Genomic DNA, 20716 nt, shown 5'->3' with positions numbered 1-20716 from the left:
CAAGATGAAGCATTGGTTCAATTAAATGTAGCTTTCCAGGACTGTTCATGTTTCTGGTTTGTGGTACAAGGCTGATAAAGAAGCTCTAATTCCTTCTGTCCTGGCTTTTTGGTATCCAGGTCACCAGGAAACTACATAAACGGCCTGAACCTTAGTCCTCTGAATCAATTATATTTTGAGGACAGTTTCAATACCTTTTAAACAAAAATTAACCTAACTTACATCAGGTAATGGGGGTAGGAGAGCTTAGGATTCTGTCTTCATCCCCTCAGACATATTAGAGTAGTACTTTAGTGGAGGATTTCTCTATATAAATTACTTAAAAGATAATTCACCTTATCTTGAGCATTAGCAGGTTGTTACATGTTTAAAAGGCCATGTAATAGATATTGCTTTTAATTTTCATTCTCAAATAGCAATTATAGCAAATCTTTTTTGCCTCATAAGCTAGGTAAGCCCAGAAAGTTAAAGAAGATGGGAATTCATTGCAGCAGGTCCCATAAGATATGTGATTTTTGGTCAAACATCAATTGGGAAGGACATATTTCAAATGCAAGTCTACCTCACTCTAGGAATGAAGACCACATTCATGAAAAATTGAAACCCAATTTTTACCAATAGAATCACATCTGGAAGGCAAATGGAAGTACATTATTGATAAGAATTCTCTGGTAAATCCTTTAATGATGCAAATGATCACTTCATTTTCTAGTTCTAAGTTTGGTTTTTTTCTATTGTTTTCTTAAAGTGAATCAGTTCAGTTGTGAAAACATTTTAAATCTTGACTATGCTTCTCCAAGGGACTTAAAGGGGTTTTTTGTAGCTTTTCAGTCTTGTTTTTAATCTAATCCATTCTCCTGCCTTCCCCGCAAGATAAGAGAGTGTGGTACAGTGGGAAGAGCACTAAAGTGGGCATCAGGGAACTGAGCTGTAACCTCAACTCTGCTGCTATAAACTCCTTAATCTCTCTGGGCCTAAGTTTCTTTATCTCCAAAATAAGGGTTCTATAACCAATTATTTCTAAAGTCCCTCCAGGTCTGAAACTCTATGAAAGGTTGTCAACAGTAGATGTAGAAACTCTGGGAAATTTGTGTCTCCTAATCAGAACCAAAATGCCTTGTCTGGGAAGACAAGAAGGACCAGACCTAAGATTTCCTGATCCTCTTTGACAGTTTTAAACTATAAATGTCTGTTTGAGTCTCCACAACTGATAGACTGAAGCATGATGTGATGGGTAACAATTGAAATCTTAATACCCTCTGAACACTCCTGAGCTCACCTTCCAGTAAAAGCCCAGCTTTCCCTTACCCCTCTAGTAAAGTCTGTCACACATACTGTATTAACATCCATACTTTATACTTCAGTGTTACATTTATTAAATCCCTACTATATGCAGAGAGGCAGCTGGTGGCTCAGTGCATAGAACACTGAGGCCATAGTCAGGAAGACCTCAGTCCAAATCCAGCTTCAGACACTTGACCCTGTGCAAGTCACTTAACCTCTGATTGCCAGACAAAATGGATCTAATGGAGAAGGAAATGACAAACCACTCCAGTATCTCTTGTCAAGAAAACCCCAAATAGGGCCATGAGGAGTTGGACTGAACAACAACTATTTGCAGATTATTTATAGTAAGTACTAGGGGATAGAGGAGAGGAAGTGATGCAAAGATCAAACTAGACACAGTGGCCCTGCCTTCATGGGGTTTACAGTCTTTTTTTTTAAGATACATGTCACATTCATAAGTAATTAGATTATAATATTAGATTATAATATTACAAGAAATATTAGTCAGTGATAGCTCACATTTACATAGCATTTGATATTTTTATTATTACTCTTTTTTTGTTTTGTTTTGTTTTGTTTTGTTTTGTTTTGTTTTGTAAGGCAATTGGGGTTAACTGACTTGCCTACGGTCATACAGCTAGTAAGTGTAAAGTGTCTGAGGCCGCATTTGAACTCAGTTCTTCCTGAATCCAGGGCCAGTGCTGTATCCACTGCACCACCTAGCTGCCCCTATTATTACTCTTACTAATATTTTTGACTGGTAGTATGGGAAGCAACAAAATTAGAAGTAACATTTATTAACTGTTTGCTAAATACAAGCGTGGTATACTGGATAGAGAACTGGTCTTCAAATCAGGAAGGCTGGGATTTAAGTCCTGTCTCTCTGATACACACAGGCTGTGTATATGGGCAAATCACTTAACCATTCAGTGCAGCTACCAAACTCTAGACAGTTTCTTTACTAGAAGTTCCCTATAAGTATGAAATCGCTGGTCTGATTTAAAAGAAATGCTATTAATAATAATGTCTACCATCATCATTATTAGTCTTTCAACCATTTGATAGATTTATGATCTCATCAGTGTGAGAAATGCCTTTCACTTGTGCAGACGACAATCCATCCATACTTTCTCATCCTTTGCAGTTTTTGTCCCTGTCTTCCCATAACCCTCTATTGAGAATCTACCCAATGTGCTATAGACATTCCTTCTAATTTTCTCTTAACTTTCTATGGGTGCTAGGAAAACAAAGGGACTGTCCATCTGTTAACCTCTCAGTTTCTTTTGTTTCTCTTCTTTTCTTTTTTTGTGGGGCAATGAGGGTTAAGTGACTAGCCCAGGGTCACATAGCTAGTAAGAGTCAAGTGTCTGAGGCCAGATTTGAACTCAGGTCCTCCTGAATCCAGGGCCAGTGCTTTATCCACTGTGCCATCTAACTGTCCCTAACCTCTCAGTTTCAATACATGACTTGTCCACCTTTTCCTGGGGCCTATTACAGATGTTAATATACCTCAACTGGTCCCAGGTGTCAGGTTGTTCTACCCCTCCCCCATACCCTTTAATACAGTGCTTTCATAGTTACCCAGCAGATAGTTTCTTATTGTTTGGCTATGCCTGATTTAGCCTTTCTGTTCATATTTTCTTTTTTGGAGACAATGGAGTTAAGTGACTTGCTCAGGGTCAGACAGCTCATACATTTCTGAGGATAAATTTGAACTCAGGTCTTACTGACTCCAGAGCCAATGCTCTATCCACTGTGCCTTCTGTTCATATCTTTTAAACCACTTTTCCCACTGATTACTGGGTAACACAATTTATCGTGCTAATGCAAAACAGGCCAGCACCCTTCATTAGTTTAGTCACCTAAAGGGGCAGCTAGGTGGGACAGTGGGTAGAGTGCTGGCCCTGGAGTCAAGAGGCCCTGAGTTCAAATCTCACCTCAGACACTTACTAGCTGTGTGACCCTGGGCAAGTCACTTAACCCCAATTGCCTTAAGACATACAGGGTCATCTCCAGTCATCCTGATGTATACCTTGCTACTGAACCCAGCTGGCTCTGGAGGAGAGAATGAGGTTAGGGAGCTTGCACAGCTCTCCCTCTCTTAAATCCAATTCACTGCAAGTCACATCACCCCAATGTCATGGTCCTCTTTAAGTATGAAGGACAAAAAAAAGCAATCACCTAAAACTGTTACCTGCCAACTCTATGGGAGGAAGGCCCTTGTCTTTGATATGTGCTACACTGTAAATAGCACTAGCTTTGGAGACGGAGGACCTGGACTTAAATCTTACTCTGACATATACCCCTCATGTGCTATCACTTGACTCTTCATTCCTGCTTTTTCATCATAAATGACACCAGGGGGTGGAGGAAGGGACTGAACTAGATGGCCTCCAAGGTCCCTTTTAACTGGAATTATACGACTCTATGACATGAATCTTACACATTATGCAACCCATTAGTGGGTCCTTGGTATATAAAGTAAGTTAAGGATGTGTTTAGAGGAATTTCAGTCCAAAAAGAGCAAGAGGACTCAGGAGGACAATTAGTATTTTCCTGTTGGTAGCCAGGTGGTACAGTGGAGAGGATGCTAGACCTCAGAAAGACTCAACCTGAGTTCAGATCTGGTCTCAGACACCTCCTAGTTATGGGAACCTGGGTTGACTTAACCACTTTAACCACTCTCTGCCTCAGTTTCCATATCTGTAAAATGAGGGTAAAAGTCATACCCACTTCCAAGGTTGCTGTGAAGATCAAATGGGATAGTTTTTTTGTAAAGTTGTCTTACATACAGACTTTAAAGCTCTGTATAAATGCTGAGTATCATCAGCATCATCTCAGCAGTTGTCCCTATAAAATGAAGAAAGCCTATTCCTTGAGGCCAACAACTGCTATATGTAGGGATGTCAGAGCAGGGCTGAACGGTGCATAGTTACATCTGTCTGTTAGCTCATTACCCATCTTGTGAGTCATATAGTTCCCATCACCTCATCAATCTTCCTCAGAGAAGGAGAGAGCCCACTTGTGGCTCCGCAGAAAGAGAAATAGAATAACTGCATTCAAATCACAAGGACCACCTCATTAGAGAGACTTGGCATTGTATGTGCATCATGGCATTTTTATTATTATCATTATTATTGCAGGGCAATGAGGATTAAGTGACTTGTCCAGGCTCACACAGCTAGTAAGTGCCAAGTGTCTGAGGTCGGATTGAACTCAGGTCCTCCTGAATCCAGGGTCGGTGCTTTATCCACTGTGCCACCTAGCTGCCCCTGTGCATCATATTCCATTGGGAGAGATAAAAGAATGGATTCCTCATAACATATCAGATCACGTTGATAGACTTATGCAAGCACCAGGATGCTTCCTCCATGGGGTTAGCCTGTGATGGGAACTGAACCGTAATTCCACAAGAAAAAAGAGAAGTTGTAGGAAGACAGGGACATCCTGTCATGGGCACAGAGAAAGCCTTAAGTGACAACAACAGGACCTGAGCTGTCTGCGGTAATAACAACTGAAGAAGGTACACAAATATAAATTCTCTGATCAATGGGCAGAAAATGTGTCTATAACTTTTATCATCATACTGAGAGCTTTGTAACAATTCACATCTTTCTTTCACATAAGAGCATTTTATGTACTGTACAGCATGCCACGTTTAGCCAATGGGGGTTGGCTGGGAAGGGGGAGAGAGTGAGGAAAAAGTTGGTTTTGCCCAAAGCTTCAAAACCTTTTCATAATGACTATGTGATATATTTTGTCTATAAATTACCAGCTGAAAGAAGTAATACTATCCCCAAAGCAACTAAACATATATGCCAGCAGATGTTTAATTCCTGAATATACTGGTGTGAATATATATATATATATATATATATATATATCACCTAGAGAAGTATATACATAGAAATTACTTTTTACCTGACTTTCATTTCTTAAGTGTCAGTCTAAGAAGTAAATATCATGAGGGAATGGAAGGCAAGGCAAGGAGTATCTAATTAATATTAATTAATATTAATATTAATTTATTAATATTAATATTAAGTACCTAATGTATGCCAAGCCCTGTGATAAGCACTTTAAAAATATCTCAATCTTCACAATAACTTTGTGAGGTATGTGCTATTATTATGTCCATCTTAGAGTTTAGGAAACTGAGGCAAAGTGAAGTTTAAATGACTTGCCCTGGGTCAAATAAGTGGGTGTCTGAGGTAGGATTTGAACTCGTCTTCAGGGCTCCACTGTGCCACCTAACTGCCTCTAGACCAGAGACACTGGAAATCTCCATTTTTCATCTTTCTTCCCATGTTACCAGCTTTTTGTGGAACCAAGAATACTTGGTTATCTGTACTAAAACTTTTTTTTTCCCAAATCAGCTAGGAATTCCAATGATCAAATGGATCTGTGATCCCATTGGTGTAAGTAGACCCTCCAATAATGCCTCTCACTAACCATCTGTGTCTACCCATTCTCTTCAATTCTCGTCCAGATTTTCCCATAAATTTGGTGTAAGGGATCCCCCAACACTGTGAAGAGCTCTCTTTCATTCCCTTGACATTATATTGATAATTGTGGACCACACGTATTATCCAACAATTGACTCTTGTAAGAGATGGACCTATTCTTTTCCCAATTATGTATTTCTTTGATGACACCCACCCCTTGCACCATTTCTCCTGCATAATTTCTCATTTGGAATATGCTACAGCCTTCTCACACCCACCATATACTGACTATGGAGACCTAGTGACACATTATCTAAATGTATGTTAAATGATTGTACAGTGACAAAGAAAAAAACTGATGTAATCTGAACATGGGAAAAGGGGGAGTAAGGAAAGGAGTTATTTCTCATTATTACCCTGAAGTTGAATGTCCAAACCATAATGAACCCATGTACCAGGCCTGGCCATCCTCTAATACAATACTCAGCAAACTGGAGCCTTTACCACCTACCTTGGAGACAGAATCTTCTTGACTTCCTCACATAAATACTGGTTTGTGTTCAGAAAATTTGGGTTTAAATCCCAGTTCTGCTATTTTCTACCTGTGTAACTCAGAGCAAGCCATTTAATCTCACTGACCATAATGATGAGGAATTACCATATTTACCCATTTATAAAATCTTTTCCCCCAACGTTTAATTGTACCTGATACCATGTATAGTGCAAAGAGATAGAAAGACAGGGGCCTTGCAATCAGAGAGGTCACAAAACATTGTCCTACACAAAACACTAGGAAGCAGACAGGAGTATATGGGCCGTGAAAAGAATGCAATAGAAAGATTTAGATTATGTCTTACAGTGTGGAGATTTCTCCTACCTCTTTATGCCAAGGGACATTATTCTTTTTTTCACTAGCCTTTCCTTTTTGTATTTTGTTTGGCTCTACGACACAGGCAGAGCTAGGAGCAATGGGAAGAGATGCAGAGTCAGAATTCAGCTCAATATAAGGGGAAAATTCCTAATAATTAAGGCTGTCCAAGAGTGGACACTCCCCATTCCTCATTAGAGGTCTTCAATCCATCAAAGACTGGATGATCACATGTTGGGCATAAAATAGAGGGGATTGAGACAATTGGCCTCTGAGGGTCCTTTCAACTTAGATTTTGTGATTCTGGGACCCTCCCCCCACTGCACTATCCACCAGTCCCCAGCCTAAGAAAGCCAACAACATCCAATGAGGTGCTCCTTTCCCTAGCCTCCACCAACCTAGGGTGAGAGCTATCAAGACTCCAAGACAAAACCTTTGAGACTGAATTTTTATCCTCTGTTGCTCTATGACTAGAAAATTACCACCACTATTATTCTCCCCACGCCTATGTTACTTAACCCCTGGCTGCCAGGAGTAAACAATCTTCAATACTACTTCCTGTCTTTCTCATTTTCTTCCTTCTCAATCCTTCCTGTCTTGTGTTCCATGCCAACTCTGTCCACCTTTTCCATAATAAACAAACTTGCCTCATTCATTCTGGACCTTTTTCCTCAAATACTTCATTCTATTTGTAATGAACTGTATTATTGACCATCCTTTCTAGCATGATTAATACCCTTCTCCTCATCACCCTCCAACACACACACATACACACACACCATCCATATACACAATGCTTCCAGAGGAAGAATTGGAATACTCCTTGCTCCTTGCTGCCTCTTCAAGACTCTACCTTCATAGACATGAACCTCTCCTCCTTTGAATTTTACTCTATTAATAATTTTACCCATTATCAATTATGGTGGCTGTTATCTACCAGCCCCCAGATTATTGTCCCTCCCAGCTCACTCTCCTCTTCTCCTACCCAAATCCTGTCCTTCCTTATTTTAGGGGACTTCAACATTCATGTAGATGCTCCCTCAAACATTCACCATCCTTGTTCCTCATTCTCCTCAAATCCCATGGCCTACTCTAACATTCTACCTCAGTCATACATATAGATGAGTCCTTGCTAAAACCCTAACCCCGGGTTATTCCAACAATGCTCATCCTCCAGTGCTCCTCATGTACTCCTTAATGGAGCTGACCAGGTACACTATGATTAATCTTAACCCAAATGAACCATCAGTGAAACCAGGAACTTTCTTTTCTCCTCAATTGATTCTCGATGCCACTCCCCACAGCTTTTCTAAATGTAGTCTTCTGTCATTACACATTTACATTATCCCACCCTCTCAGCCAAGAGGCTTATTATTTTGCCAATAAAATTGAAGGCATTCTCCATGAACTCTTTTATCTCTCCTCCTCTCCCATCTCAAAATTCATTGATATCAATACCTTACTCTCTTGTCATTTCCTCTAATCTCTGATAATGAGGTAGCCCTTCTTTCTGTCATAGCCAGCTCTTATAATGTGCCCTTGATGCCGTCCCCTGTCATCTTCTCTAAAAGATGCCCCCTTCAATCATGCTCTCCCTAATTTCCAATCTTTATCTGTGACTCCTTCTCTACTGATTTCAAACATGTTCAAATTTCCCCTATCCTTAGGAAACCTTTACTAAACCCTACTATAGCTATCTCTTCTCTTCTCTTTCTTAACTAAACTGGTCATACACATTGTTTCCACTTTCTCTATCATTTAACTCTTTTTAATTTGGCTTCCATCCTCTCATCACTTAACTGTTCTATCCAAAGTTATTAACAATCTCATTATTGCCAAATCTTGTGGTCTTTTTTCAAGCTCTGTCCTAGGCCCTCTTCTTTTCTCTTTATATACTCTCTATATTGGTAAACTAAGGACTTCTCATGAGTTAAATGCAGACTATCACAACTAGCTCTGAAAATAACAGCACAAACAAATCTGAAGTTTGTACAATGTTTCCCTACCCCCAGGTAAACAGAGCCCAACTTTAATATAAAGTTCAAAGCCAAGAAATAGGCTAGGAAATGAACAAAAAAGTAATTGACCATAGGCAAGACCAAGACACAAACTCAAGAAGACAACAGTGTGAAAACAGCTACAAGAAAAGCTTCAAAGAAGAATGATAATTGGGCACAAGCCCAGCAAGAATTACCAAAGTCATTAAAGAAAAGATAAGAATGGTAGAGGAAAAATTGGGAAAAGAACCAAGAATGATGAAAGAAAATTATGAAAAGGGAATTAATAACTTGGAAAAATAGATACAAAGGGGAAAAGAGGCACAAAGAATACTAAAAAAATAACAGCTTAAATAATGAAATTGGCCATATTGTAAAAAAATAAAAAATAAGAGACTCAAAGGAAGAAAGAACTATTTAAAAAGCAGAATAGGCCAAATGGAAAATGAAGTACAAAAGCTCAATAAAGATAATGATTTCTTAGAATTAGAATTGGGCAACTGGAAGCTAATGACTCCATGATATCAAGAAACAATAAAACAAACTCAAAAGAATGAAAAAAGAAGATATGAAATACCTCATTTGAAAAAGAACTGATCTGGAAAATAGATCAAGGAGAGAAAATTGAAGTATTATTAGACTACCTAAAGCCATGATTAAAAAAAGAACTTAGATACCATATTTCAAGAAATTATCAAGGAAAACTACCCTAATATCTCAGAACCAGAGAGTAAAATAAAAATTGAAAAAAATCCACCAATCATTTCCTGAAAAATATCCCAAAATTAAAACTCCCAGGAATATTATAGCTAATTTCCAGAACTCCAAGATCAAGGAGGAAAAATTTCAAGCACCCAGAAAGAAACAATTCAAATATAATGGAGCCACAGTCAGAATAACACAAAATTTAGTAGTTTCCATATTAAAGGAGTAGTGGGATTTGAATATTATATTCCAGAAGGCAGAGGAAGATTACAAGCAAGAATAATCTACCCAGCAGAACTGAATATAATCTTTTGTGAGGATAGATATTTAATGAAATAGAGGTCTTTCAAGAATTCTTGTTTGAAAAGCCTAGATCTGAATAGAAAATTTGACATTCAAACACAAGATTCAAGAGAAGAACAAAAAGGTAAACAAGAACGAGGAATAATAAGGGATTCAATAAAGTTATATTGTTTATATTCTTATGTGGGAACATACATGTAACTTATGTAGGAATATACATGTAACTCCTAAGAATTTTACAGAAGTCTACATAAACAGAGGCATAGGTGTGAGTCAATTGTGTTGGGCTAATCTCCAAAAAAAAAATTTGAAGGAATGAAAAAGAGGGATGCACAGGGAGAAGGGGGAAGGGAGAGGAAGAGTGGGGAAATTATCTAACATAAAAGAGGCATGTAGGTATATATGTATACACACACACACACACACACACACACACACATATATATATATATATATATATATATATATATATACATATGCATACACATACATACATACGTTCAGTTGAGTATAGAAATCTTACCTGAAAAGGAAATAGGAGGAGAAGGGGACAAGAGGAGAGGGAAGATAAAAGGGAAGGCAAATAAAGGGAAGCAGTGGTCAGAAGCAAAACAGACTTTTCTGGAGGAACAGAATAAAAAGAGAGAGACAAGAATAAAAAGAAGAAAATGGAATAGAGGGAAATACATAGTAATCATAACTGTAAATGTAAATGAGATGGGCTCACTCATAAAATAGAAGCAGATAACAGAATGTATTAGAAACTAGAATCCAATAATGTAAGAGACACACTTGAAACAAAGACACAGACACAGAGTTAAAATAGGAGGTGAGGCAGACTCTATTATACTTCAGCAGAATTTTTTAAAAAACAAAGCAGAGGTAGTAATTACTATCTCAGATAAAGCAAAAGCAAAAATAGACCTAATTTTAAAAGATATTAAGGGAAACTACATTTTGCTTAAAGGCAACATAGACAATGAAGCAATATCAAACAAATTTGCAGAAAGTTTTTCTGATCAAGTCATCATTCTTCAAACATATAGGAAACTGAGTAAAATTTATAAAAATAAGGGCCATTCCCCAAATCATAAATGGTCAAAGCATATGATGAGGCAGTTTTCAGAAGAAGAAACCAAAGCAATATGTATAGTCATATGAAAAAATGTCCTAAATCACTATTGATCAGAGAAAAGCAAATCAAAACAACCCTGAGGTACCACCTCACAACTATCAGAAATGGCATATTGGAGATAATGAGAGAAAATAGGTACACCAATGAACTGTTGGCAGAATTGTGAACTGGTTCAACCATCCTGGAGAACAATTTGGAACTATGCCCAAAGGCTATAAAACTGTGCGTAGCCTTTGAACCAGCAATACCACTACCAGGCCTTTAGCCCAAAGAGACCAAAGAAAAAGGAAAGTGACCTTGTGGAAATTTATTTTGATTTGGGGACCCTACCTTTGGGCTGAGATTAAAAAGCCTTAGACCCTCAGGGTCTTTTCTGTGTGAAGGGCTGGTGCCCCTCCCCCTCTGCTTCAACTGAGCCAAAAAGCCCCATGGGCTGTACAAGATGCCAGATCAGACAGCTGGGAGGGAACTCCAGCTCCCTCTGCCCTGAGTGGATCTATCTGAGAGATCTCAGGCTCATCCAGGCTGGGCTCTGGCATAGCCTGTGCCGAGGTCCCAGGTGCGCAGCAGGGGGCACGGGCCCCTGGAGCCTTGGGTGTGGTACATGGGAGGCTCGAGCACCACCCCCCCCCCCCAGCCACAGCCCTGGCAGGCGGATTAGCTTGGTGTGTATGGGAGCGCAAAAAGCCCCAAGATTTGAGTGGAGAGAAGGAAGATATATATAGACCTGGGAGTTAGACAGCTAGGGGACTGACAAGATTAGAAGAACAGAGAAGTACGGGGACGGCAAAGGCGGCAGAGGACAGACTGACAGAGCAGACAGACACAACAGGAGGCAGCGGAAAGCACAGAAGCGGTCAGCACAGGGTACAGGCAGAGTTAGTGAAAGGAGCTGAGTAGTGAAAGTGGAACATACTCTACGGCAAGAGGTGGCTATGGCCCTTAATGTATTAAAAAAGTTCCAGGCACAGCAGGTGGAAAGAGATGTGCCAAAACACAATCAGGTTGTACATTTTATTTCCCTGTATTCTTAATTTTAAATAGTATCTCATAAATAAACTCTGCTTTAATTATTTAGTTAAGAGGCTTTTTAATCTTTTGCTTATCAATTTTGGGAGTGAAGCAGTATGGTGGAACTTTATAAATGGCCCATATTAAATAGCAGTCAGCCAGTTAGTCAAAAGTCCCCAGATAAGTCCTCCAGTCAGATTAGTCCCCCCAAATTAGGCCAGCAAGTTATTTAAAATATTTTTACAACCTCTATGTACAAATATAGTTATAGCAGTTTTTTGTGGTGGCAAATAATTGGACATTGAGGGGATGCCCATCAACTGGGAAATGGCTGAAAAAGTTGTGGCAGATGAGTGTGATGGAGTAATATTGTTTGATAAGAAGTGACGAGGAGGATGGTTTCAGAAAAACATAGAAACACCTATATGAAGTGATGCAAAGTGAAATAGAATCAGGAGATCATTGTGCATAGTAACAGCCATATTTTAATGATGATCAACTGTAAAAGACTTAACTACTCTGATCAATACAGTGATCTGAGAAAATTCCAAAAGATTCGTGATGAAAAAATGCTATCTACCTCTAGAGAGAGAGAGCTGATGAATTCTGAATGCAAATTGAAGATTAATATTATCACTTTATTTTTCTTGCTTTTTTGCAATATGGCTTATATGGAAATATGTTTTGCATAATTTCATATGTATATTTGACATCAATATTGTATGCCTTCTCGGTAGCTGGGATGGGGCAGGTGGGAGGAAAAATATTTGGAACTCAAAATGTTTTTTTTTTTTTTAAGTTTTAAAATAAATAAATAAATGATTTGAAAAAATGGAATTTTTTTAAAAATCACCTCTGTGAAAATGACTCAAACCTATATAGATCCAGCTTCAATCTCCATCCCTCCTTTCTTACTTCATCAACTGTCTCCTGCATATTTCACACTGAGAGAGACATCTCAAACTCAACATGCCCCAAACAAATCTCATAAGCTTTTTCCCAAACCCACCCCTCTTCCAAACTTCCCTATTTCTTTTATGGGAACTACATTTCTCCCTAGTATCCTGGGTTCATGACCTCATCATTATCCTCAATTCCCTATTCTCCCTTTGCACATATCCAAATCAGTTGTAAAATATTACTCTTTCTACCTCCATAATATTTCTTGCATCTGACCCTGTCTCTCTACTTACACAGTCACTGCCTTAGTTCAGTCTATCATCATCTCTTGCCTATACTATTTCAATGGCCTCCCAATTGGTCTTCCTGCCTCAAGTCTCTCACCCAATTATTCATCCTGCACATAGCTGTTTAAGTGACTAAACATGGATCTGACCTTGTAACTTCCTAGTTCAGTAAACACCAGTGACTTCCTATCGCCTCTAGATTAAAATACAAACTCTTCTCTTTGGTTTTTAAAGCCCATTACAACCTGTTCCTGACTTATCTTTCCAGCCTTATTATATATTACTCCTCTTACCGTACTCTATATTCTAACCAAACTGGTCTTCTCTCTCTTCCTCATGAAAGTACTACATCTCCTGCCTCCTTGCCTTTTCATTGTGGAATGCATTCTCTCCTAATCTCTATTTCACAGAATTGCCCACTTCCTTCAAGTTCAAGCAAAACCCTACATTAACTCTTTCCCAGTCCCCCAAATACTAGTGTCCTCCCTAACTTGTATTTATTTTGTATTATGTGTATATATATGTATGTGTATATGTATATGTGTATGATGTATGTATATATATGTATATGTACATTTATGTGTGTATGTGTATACATATATATGCATGTGTGTGTGTATTCTGAATATACTCACATATCCACATATTGTCTTCCCTGATAGAATGTAAGCTCCTTGAGGACAGCAATTATTTCTTTATTTTTCTCTTTGTAACTCCAGCGATTAATATAGTACCTGGTAAATAGCAGGTGTTTAATAAATATTGATTGATTGTCCCTTTCTTGGACTTTAATTATTTCAGACCTTCTTTAACCATTGCCTTGGACTTCTTATTCCGCATGCCCCATCCCATTCTCCATAAGGCTACTTTTCTCCATTTCATTTCTTTCTCTTCTTCTCTTAACATGTCTAAACCATTTTCTCTGCTCTTCTCATTTCCATCACTGATTTCATTTTGGTTCTCCTCTGACTTTTTCATTCTGTGGTTTGTCCAGTTTAGTTTTTCTGATGACCTTGAAATAGCTTATTTCGAGAGTAGTTATTTTACCTGTGAGCTTGATGAGTCCAGCCATGACAAATAGCTGCATTGTATACTTGCACACTCATTCCTTGTCAAGGCTATCTCAGAGGTGGAAGCTTATGTCCTAGTGCCCCAAAGTCAATTTTACAAGAGGCTTTCCTCTTCCCTGCCTTCAGCCTTCAAAATAATAAAATTAGACATTTACAAAGCAATTTGGAGTTTACAAATGCCTTGTCCATTTGATCCTCCTCTGAAACAGGATCTTGTGATTTAGAACTATCATTGAAACCAACTTCTGTAATTTACAGATCTGGAAACTAAGGCTAGAGGGATTACATGATGCAAAGGAAGTAAGTGACAGGCTTGGGATGTAGGCAGGTACTACTACTATCCTCGTTTCACAGATAAGGAAAATAAGGCCAGAAGAGAAAGGATTTGCTAAAGCATAGCTGGCAAGCTGTGAACCAAGCACCAAACTCAGGTTCTCTAACTTCCTAATGAGGGATTCTTTCCACTACATCATGCTGTCTTGTTTAGTATTTTGAGGAGAGAAATGTTTTCCTTATACATTACAATGGGGAAATTCTGTTCAGGAGCCTCAGGTCTTATTTATATAAGCCATACCTTTTTGGAAACGTATCAAAATTTACCAGAAGTGGTAAGTGCAAAGATGAAATTAGGAAATCTGGTGCCTGAGAGTAATTTAGCTTGAGGGTAGCAGGAAGACCTAGGGAGAGATTTCAGAACATAAGATCCCATAAAGCCTGTCAGGAGAGGAAATGAGGGAAGTAAGCCCTGGAAAAACTTACCTGGAATGCATAAAGGCTCTGGGATCTCCTTTACCCCCACTAAACAAATCATGGCTATGGGTCCCCAAGTCGACCAGTCTAACAAGGGGCATGGTGGATTGGCCAGCCTTTCTTGGAATAGTTATGACAGAAAAAAAATCATGCCCTGTGCCCCTACAGTAAGGCCCACAACTCCCAAGAAGAGATAGAAAGAGGAAAATAGCATGCAGGGAGAGTAATGGTAAGTGAATATAGAAGCCATGATGATGGGATCTGGGAGATATTGGTCCAGGTCTGATCAAAAGAAGGGAACAGTTACAATGTGGAAAAGAATAGCAGACCAGAAGACCACCATGGAAAAGAAGTTACCACCCCAGGTGTTAGGCATATGACAGGTCAAGTCCCTATTAATGTTCACATAGTGTCCTTTGCAAAGTATCTCCCCCGAGGTATAGGAAATAACACAAAGGAAAATCCAGGTTTTTCTTAAATATGTTTCATAAACAACCAGTAAGATACATTATCTTCATCTTTATTTCAGAGCCAAGTTTAAGCATTAAGAGAGGGTTGGGTGAGATCATAGTCTGACTGTTGATATAGAAACAGCCTAGGTCTCTGATGTCTCCTCTTGGCAAGAAGGTGCTAAAGTATCCTAGAATCATGGAATCTCAGAGTTGGATTGAATTTCTGGAGTTCTATTTTCTACACTAAGGGAGAATTATCTCAGACTTTGAGGGATGGAATAAAAATGGTTAACAGGGGAATGAAGCCCAAAATAAGGGAGAAGTAAAGATAGCACCTTGCTGCCCTTCATGCGTATAAGACATTAGACCTAGATGAATTATGTTTTGGTGGTAGATGTCTTAATGGAGTCACTATCAATGATTTTAAAAAGAACTAGAAGAATGAGAGAAATGTCACAGGCCTGGGACAAATACTGTCCCAATTTTCAAAAAAGGGAAGAGGGTAGAGTCTGGAAACTATATAGCAGTAGTATGCTGGTAAATGTTGAACAACCAGTTCTTCCAAATAAAATGTACATATAACATACTTTTAAGCTTCATTTGCACTATTTACATTTTCTCCAACACATTCTTAAATATAGACTATCAATGAAACAATAAATCAAGCCCTAATTTGTAGTATTTACCAATTACCAGTATGTACCATTTACCAGTGCAAATGCTCACACTGAAAATTTAGCAATTGATTCATTCTGGTACGAGCTTGCCCCAGCACACTCCTGTCCATGACTATAACTTGAATTCCTGGCAAAATTCTAGAATATACTATTAAATGGATTGCTAGTGAACATATAGAAAAGGAAAGGAATAACCTTAGGAAAAGGAAGCAGGTATAACAAAGAGTCAGTAGCTTCATCAAGACTATGTCATCTAAGTTCAATCACATTTCCTTTATTTACTGAGTTACTAGAATGGTAGATGGGGGACAATAACAAGAATAAATAGCATTTACATGACATTTTTTGTTTTTTTGTCTGTTTGGTGGGGCTATTGGGGTTAAGTGATTTGCCCAGGGTTACATAGCTAGGAAGTGTCATGTGTCTGAAGCCATATTTGAACTCAGGTCCTCCTGAATCCAGGGCTGGTGCTTTATCCACTGTATCACCTAGCTGCCCCATTTACACATTTCAAGGTTTATAAAGTACTTTACAAATACTGTTTTGTCTCTACAATAACTCTTGGAGATAGGTACTACTATTATCCCCATTTTACAGAGGAGGAAACTGAGGCAGAAAGAGACCAAGGGGATTACTCATGGGGCATACAGATAGTGTTTGAGATCAGATTTGAACTCAGTTTTTCCTGACTCCAGGTCTAGCACTCTATCTAATGCCAGAGATGGCAGATTAGTTTGCTTAGAGTTTAAGAAAGCATTTGTCCAAGTCTTTCAGGATTTTTTATTAGATTAAGAGATAAAGTGAATTACTATTTGGTTAAATAGCTGGGTCCAAAATGTAGTCATTTATGGGTTGATGTTAACTTGGAAGGCAGCTTCTAGTGGAGGACACCAGTGATCTAGCTGGCCCTGTGCTTCTGAAAATTTTATCATCACCTTGGATAACGATATAAGAACCAGACTTATGATATTTATAGATAAAACTATACTATATAGGAGAAGTAGCACAGTGCATGACAGAGTCAGAATTCAAAGAGGACATTGGGCCAAAAGTCTAAAAGAATGAAATTTGAAGTCTTACACCTGAATTTTAAAAATTGGCTGCCCAAGTACAAGAGAAGTAGTTTGTATGAAGAAAAAAAGGCAACAGCCTGGGAGTTTTAGTGAACTCCAAGCTTAGAATGAGACAAAAAAAAATATGATACAGCAATCAAAAGAGGTAATGGAGTCTTGAAATGCTTTGAGAGGCAATGCTTGTCCCTCTCCCTGATCAGAGCATGTATGGTTAGTTCCGGGTATCACACCTTGGGAAGAGCATTAATAAACTGGAGAGCATCCCAAAGAGGATGACTGGGATAATGAAGGCTGCCAAGGACTGACTGAAAGAATTGGGAATATTTAGGTTGCAGAGAAGAAAACACAGAGAGGACCTAATAATTGTCTCCAAGTATTTGAAGGATCGCCATGTGGAAACAAGATTAAACTTAAGTGTGTTTGGTCCCAGAAAGAAAAACTAAGAAATAAGTCCAAGTTGTAAAGAGGCAAATTTAGCCTTTAAAAACAACTTTGTAATAACGAGAACTGTCCAATAGTAGAACTGGATGCCTCAGGAGGTGGTATGTCCCCACCACTTCCTTCCCAGGTCTTCAATCAGATACTTGTCCTTCATTCTCAAAGAGGACCAAAATGACATCACTATGTTGGGGGTCAAAGTACATTTGTCTAACTGTGGCTGATCAAACCAGTTTGAATTCAGAAGTTTCCACCACAGGTCAGGCACCTTTGGGAAGAAGATGTCTCTAAATGTGCACATCTAATACTTCTTTTGAGCTACTGCAATTCTGCCTTCTTCACAGAACATAACACCTTCTTTGATGCAAGCATCCCATACTGGATGGTCTTATACCAGTGTCTCCCATGCATCACAATTGATTCCAAAGTTCTTCAGAGAGACCTTGAGAGTGTCTTTGTATTCTTTCTTCTGACCTCCATGTGAGTTCTTGCCTTGTGTGAATTCTCCCTAAAATTGTCTTTTAGGCGAACATACGATTAGCATTCCAACAACCCAGCCCATCAAAGTTGCACTCTCTGCAGTAGAGTTTGAATGCTTGACAGGTCAGCTTGAGAAAGCATCTCAGTGTCTGATACTTTATCCTGCCAGGTGATCTTCAGAAGCTTTCTAAGACAATTCAAAATGGAAGATATTCAATTTCCTGGCATGTTGCTAGTATATTGTCCAAGTTTCACAGACATACAACAATGAGGTAAATACAGTGTGGTAGGCAGTCTAATACTCCTTCTCTCCCACACTTTCCTTTGGAGTATCCAAAACACTATGCTAGCTCTGTCAGTGTGTGCATCAACCTCATCATCTATGTGTACATTCCTGGAAAATACACTGCCAAGCTAAGTGGACTTCTCCACAGCATTCAAAATTTCTCCATCGCTATAACCAATGGTTCCACTTATGGAAAGTGGAGAGCCTCTGTTTTTTTGGAGTTCATGGTAAAGCCAAAATTAGCACAAGCAGCAGACAATTCACCTGTACTTTGTTGCATCTCAGCCTCAGAGACTGCATTGAGTGCACAGTCATCTGCAAACAAAGTCACAAACCAATTCTCCTTCCCCTTTAGCCTTGACTTGTAGCCTTTCCAAGTTAAATAAATTACTGGCTATGTGGTGGCTGACCTTGATAACATTTTTGTCCTTGTTTGAAGGCATCTGACAACATCACTGAAAACATCAGGCATTAAATCAGGTGTCAAAACACAAAGCCTGTCCCAACACTCCCAAACAGGACCTGAACCAGGTACCAATATAATTGGGAAATAATTAACGAAATTATTTAAAATTGAATAAAACATAGATAACGTTACATTCTAAACACTAAGGGAATATGCATTGTAGGGCTCCATAGGTGCAGAAGATCGGACCCTACCATTTCTTTTTCGAATCTGACATTGCTGTGCTGGATTATCACTTTTCAGTATGTTGTAAAGGATTTAATTTTTTTGTCAATCAATTAACAAACATTTATTTAGTTCTTTTTATGTGCCAGGCACCGTGCTAAACACTGAGCATGCAAAGACAGTAAAAAACAAAAACAGTCCAACCCATGAAGAAGGAAGGTACTGGTTAAATCCATCACTGAGAATTTATAAATCTGCTTCCCACTATCACTGTTGCTCAGGGTCCAGTGATTCCAAGGGGAAATCAATGATCAAGATCTTTGAGAGTTTAGGCCAGTCCCTGTTCACATCTCCCATCTCTATTTCCTAATGCAAGTCCTATGGAGTTCTTGATAAACTAATGCCAGACTCTAAACTCAGATGTACTCAGCATATCCATAGCCCTTCTGCTCAGCCTCTTTGGCTGCATAATTCCTGTGCTATTCTTGGAATGGGCTGATATAGCCTATAGTCTCAAGCTCCTACATCCCTCTGGGCTCTTTCCATTTTTCCATCATCCCACAGATGACCCAGAGTTCTGCAGTAACACCTGGGGGATCTAGGGAGATCTCTCACTTGTCCCAGTTGGTCCCACATCTGAGATGTCCCAGAGCCAGATGAGATCAGTTTCCTTGTCTTTTTACATCTTACTCCCTGCTCCATACTCTTTAGACCAAAGACACTGACCTCCTCAGATTGCATGAGCAAGGCACTCCATCTCTAGGTTGTTTGCCTTTTCCCTGGTTGTCCGCCATGTCTGAAGTGTTCTCCCATCTCATCTCCACCTCCTGACTTCTCTGGCTTCCTCTAAGTCCTGCCTAAAATCCCATTGTCTATTGCCTAGCTTCTTAAACTGTGGATCAAGACCCCGTATGGGGTCATGTAACTGAATGTGGGGTCGTGAAAAATTTGGCAACGGTTAACGTTTATGTATAGTTATTTTATATACCTATATACCTGGGGTCGTGTAAAAATTTCTTGGGCAAAAATAGGGTCATGAGTGGAAAAAGTTTAAGAAAATTTGGTCTATGGGAAGCCTTTCCAAAGCCCTCTTAATTTTAGTGCCTTACTTCTGTTATTTTCCATTTATCCTTTATTTAGATTGTTTGTATGTATTTTTTATTTGTTGTCGCCATATGATAAGCTTCTTGGAGTCAGAGATTGTCTGTTGTCTCTTTCTGTATCCCCAGTGTTTAGCACAGTGCCCAGCAAATAATAGATGCTTTAAACTGTTTATTAATTGGTTGATTTACAGAGGAAGATGCTGAAAACACGTCCCTGATTGGTGAAGATGACAAGCTTCCAAGGAAGGTGCTGCTTTCTGAATCATTATCTGACAAGGACATTTCTTCCTCCCCCAGCAGGTTTCACATCATCTGCAGTTCATTCTTGTTTCACCAAGATGGATTTCTCTTTGTTGAATTCTCCAGATCGATAAAAGTGGGTATGACACCTAGTTTCTAATCAGTCCCATCAATAGTTGTCATTTTAAGAAGCTGAAAAATGACACTGTGTCAGACAACTTACAGGGTGAACGTATTGGTCTTTCATAATCTCTATCTTAGTCTGAGCCTTCCTCCAAAGTGGGAACAGCCTGTAGACAGCATGGCACGGATCCTAAACAATCATTAACATCATAGGCCATAGGTATCTACAAAACTAACAGTCCTTGATGAAGGTCAAGCTTTGTCCTTGAGAACCAGTTCTTTAATGAGTAAACACCCATGTTTACGAAGGGGAAAAAATGCAATATACAATGAGAGTTTTACAATGTCATTTCAACAATAAGCAATAAAACTTCAATGATGTTTGGCACACAATACTGTTTTAGTTATTTTAAATCAACTGGTTTAGCCTATAAAAGTCATATTGGAGGGGCGGC

Source organism: Dromiciops gliroides, chromosome 1, assembly GCF_019393635.1.
Source record: "Dromiciops gliroides isolate mDroGli1 chromosome 1, mDroGli1.pri, whole genome shotgun sequence".
Lineage (NCBI taxonomy): Eukaryota > Metazoa > Chordata > Mammalia > Microbiotheria > Microbiotheriidae > Dromiciops > Dromiciops gliroides.
This window is presented reverse-complemented; position numbering follows the sequence as displayed.